Raw genomic sequence first — 3,649 nt, 5'->3', positions numbered from 1 at the left:
CTTTTGATAGCTTCCTGTATCTCATTATAGGATATTGGCTTATTTAATTGGTTAACTTCTTTGCTCAGTTTGGGTAACTTGTATTTCTCTAAAAATGCATCCATTTCCGCCAGATTTTCTTCCTTTAGAGAGTATAGCTTTTGAAAGTAGTCTGTTAGAATTGTTTGGATATCTTGGGTACATGTTGTGATGTTTCCCGTGGCATCCCTAATCCTATTAATATGGGTTTCCTCTCTTCTTTTTTTAATTAATCTTGCCAACGGGCCATCAATTTTGTTTATTTTTTCAAAGAACCAGCTTTTTGTTTGGTTTATTTTGGTTATGGTTTTCTGATTTTCTAATTGGTTAATCTCTGCTCTCAATTTGGTTATCTGGCTTCGTCTAGTAGCTTTAGGTCCCATTTTTTCTTGTTTTTCTAGCTGTTTTAGTTGCAACATGAGATTATTTACTTGGTCTGTCTCCATTCTCTTGATGTGGGCACTGAGGGCAATAAATTTGCCCCTCAGGACTGCTTTGGCTGTGTCCCACAAGTTTCTTTGTGAGGTGTTTTCATTTTCATTGAGTTGTAGGAAATGCTTTATTTCTTCTCTGATCTCTTCTGTTACCCAGGCCTTGTTAAGGAGTGTGCTGTTCAATTTCCATGTATTAGAGAAATTTCTGCGGTATGCTTTGTTATTGAGAGCTAGCTTGATTCCACTGTGGTCAGATAGGATACAGGGGATTATGTCGATCCCTTTGTATTTGCTTAAGTTCCTTGCATGAACTATGATATGGTCTATTTTGGAGAAAGTTCCATGAGCTGCTGAGAAGAATGTGTACTGTGTTGTTTTAGGGTGAAATACTCGGTAGATGTCAGTTAATTCCGCTTGAAGTATGGCCTCACTTAATTCGGTAGCTTCTTTGCCAATCCTCTGGTTGGTAGACCTGTCCTTTGGTGAGAGTGGCGTGTTAAAGTCTCCTAGTATTATCGTATTGGGATCTATTTTATTCTGTAAGTTTGAGAGCATTTGTTTAACATATCTGGGTGCACCGATATTTGGGGCATATAAGTTGATGATGGTTATATCCTCCTCTTGGATTGTTCCCTTTATTAATATGTAGTGTCCGTCCTTGGCTTTCTGTACTGATTTTAATGAAAAGTTTATTTTGTCAGATATCAGGATAGCTACACCTGCTTTCTTATTGGGGGCATTTGATTGGTAGATCCTTTTCCACCCCTTCACTCTGAGTTTGTTTGTATGTTTGGCTGAGAGGTGGGTCTCCTGAAGGCAACAGATGGATGCGTCTTGTTTTCTGATCCAGTCCTCAGTTCTTTTTCTTTTAATTGGCGAATTCAGCCCATTTATATTAAGAGAAAGTATAGAGAGATGCATTGTTGTCCCTGCCATTCCGTCTTCCTAAGTTTTTCTTTTTTCCTTTCCTCCTGTGCTTGCTCAGTTAGACTTTGAGTAATGCCTGTTTGGGGCAGGTCCCAGTTCCTGGTTGCTTTCTTCAGGTTGTGTCCCCCCTCTTAGAATTCTTTGTAATGCTGGCTTAATGTTTATGTATTCATTTAGTTTTTCTTTGCTATTAAAAGTTTTCAGTTCTCCATCGAATGTGAATGCTAGCTTTGCCGGGTATATCAGTCTGGGTTGGCAGTTATTGGCTCTCAGGGCTCGTATGGTGCTTTCCCAGGCTTTTCTTGCATTCATTGTTTGTGTGGAGAGATCTGCAGTGATTCTAATTTTTTTCCCGTTGTAGTATAGCTCCTTCTTCATTTTTGCTGCATGCAGGATTGTTTCCTTATTATTCAGATCCATCATTGTTACTATAATGTGCCTAGAAGTGTTTCTCCTGGGATCTTGCTTGTTGGGGGTTCGATAAGCTTTTGTGATGTAGTTAAGATGGTCGTTTTTGAGGTGGGGAAAATTTTCATTGACTATCTTGTTAAATAGGTGTTGCATTCCCTTGCTCTGGAATTCCTCACCTTCGTCCACTCCGATTATGCGAAGGTTAAATTTTTTAGCATTATCTGCTTGCTCTTGAATTTCCCTTTGGTTTAATTTGAGTGATTTTTCCATATCTGTCACTTTTTGGTCCAGTTGGTGTATTCTGTCTTCTGTATCTGACACTCTACCTTCCATTTCATTCACTCTGTTGACCGTGGCTTCTATTGTGGTTTGCATGGTGGAAATGGATCCCTTTATGGATTCAATGTTGGTTCTCAGAGTACTGATCTCACCTCTCAATGAGGTGAGATCAGTATGCATTACCTCTAATTTGGCGTTTATCTCACTTCTTACTGAGGTTTGTGCAGCTTCTATTTTTGCATCCAACTTTTGTTTGATGTCCTGTATATCTTTTGATAGTTCATCCTTGTGCTCTTTCAATTTCTGATCCATTTCTCGCTTTATTTCTTGAGTCATTGCCTCCAGCAACCCTTGGATGTAGTTTTTGTCTTCCATTCCTGCTTTGCTCCCACTGGGGCTCTCCCCTGCGTGGCTGCTGGCTTTTGAGGTGAGCTTGCTGTTCTGGGTAGTGGTAAACCTTGTGATTTTTCTCTGTGATTTTCGCATGGGGGTTCAGGAGACTACTCTTCAATCTTGTTTTGGTGTGTCTGTCTTTGCTTGGTTGCTGATTCTGTATTGGTAGAGAGAGTCTGTGCCTGATCTGGATTCTGTTGGGAGCCTATTTCCAGCTGCTATTCTGACTTACTTAGGATTCTCAGCTCTCTGCTGTAGCAATTCCCGCCTTTGGAAGGGTTGAGCAGCCTAGACTGCTTGTGTTTGCTCCTGCGGGTGCTCTTGGGAAGATCAGATGCTCTGGATGCACTCTCCCAAATACTGGAGTCTGCTATGGGCTCCTGATGTGTTTTTGTTTGTTTGTTTTGGGCTGGTTGTGGGCTTGAACTCTAGGTTTGGGTGCTGTCCCTCAGCTCTTCAGCTCAAGGCTGGCACCCTACCATTTGAGTCACAGCCCCACTTCTGACCCTTTTTGCTTTGTTCCGGTGCCGGTCCCCAGGCCTGGTTCCGGCCCCAGCCTGGAGCGTGCTCGTTAGGCCTGTGCTAATGTGTATACCACCTAGGTTATGCAGCCTGGAGGACACAGTTCAAATTTCTTCTGCTGTTGGTAGTCTTGACCCAGGGGCGCTGTTCCTGGCTTGGGCATTTAAGCTCCCTTCCAGGGGCGCTCTTGCTCTGGCCTGGACAGCAGAGTGTGCTCCACTGGCTGGTTTAGCTCTCGAACAGTTCCCAGTTTTAGTGGGTCCTGTGGTCCGGGTGTTGGGGTAGGGAGTCTAGGTCAGGGTCTGGGGATTCCCTCCAGCTCTGGTCTCCCTTGAGGGATTCACTGTCCCCTGTTGGGTACTCACCCTGTAGGTCGTCAGTTGTCGTTGCAATCCGAGTTCAGTTGGCGTGGTTGCGGGCTGGGTTGGGCGGCCCCCCGCCGGGTTGCTGCAATCGCGATTGGGCGGGTGGTCTGCGGACAGGTCCCTTTGTCGCGCTGCTGGTGCCGGGCGGCTTTGGCGGGATGGAGCCTCTCCGCTCCGGTGGAGAGTGAGGGGTGGGGGTGGGATCCTCATGGAGACTCCCGGCTGGTAGGTTTCTCTGTTCCTGGCGATCCGCTGTTCTGCAATCTGGTACCTGGTGATCTGCAAGCAGCCCCCTGTGTC

Source organism: Dipodomys spectabilis, unplaced genomic scaffold (genome assembly GCF_019054845.1).
Source record: "Dipodomys spectabilis isolate Male_0828 unplaced genomic scaffold, ASM1905484v1 ptg000474l, whole genome shotgun sequence".
Classification (NCBI taxonomy): domain Eukaryota; kingdom Metazoa; phylum Chordata; class Mammalia; order Rodentia; family Heteromyidae; genus Dipodomys; species Dipodomys spectabilis.
The sequence above is the reverse complement of the archived record's forward strand: the minus strand, read 5'-3'. Positions refer to the sequence as shown.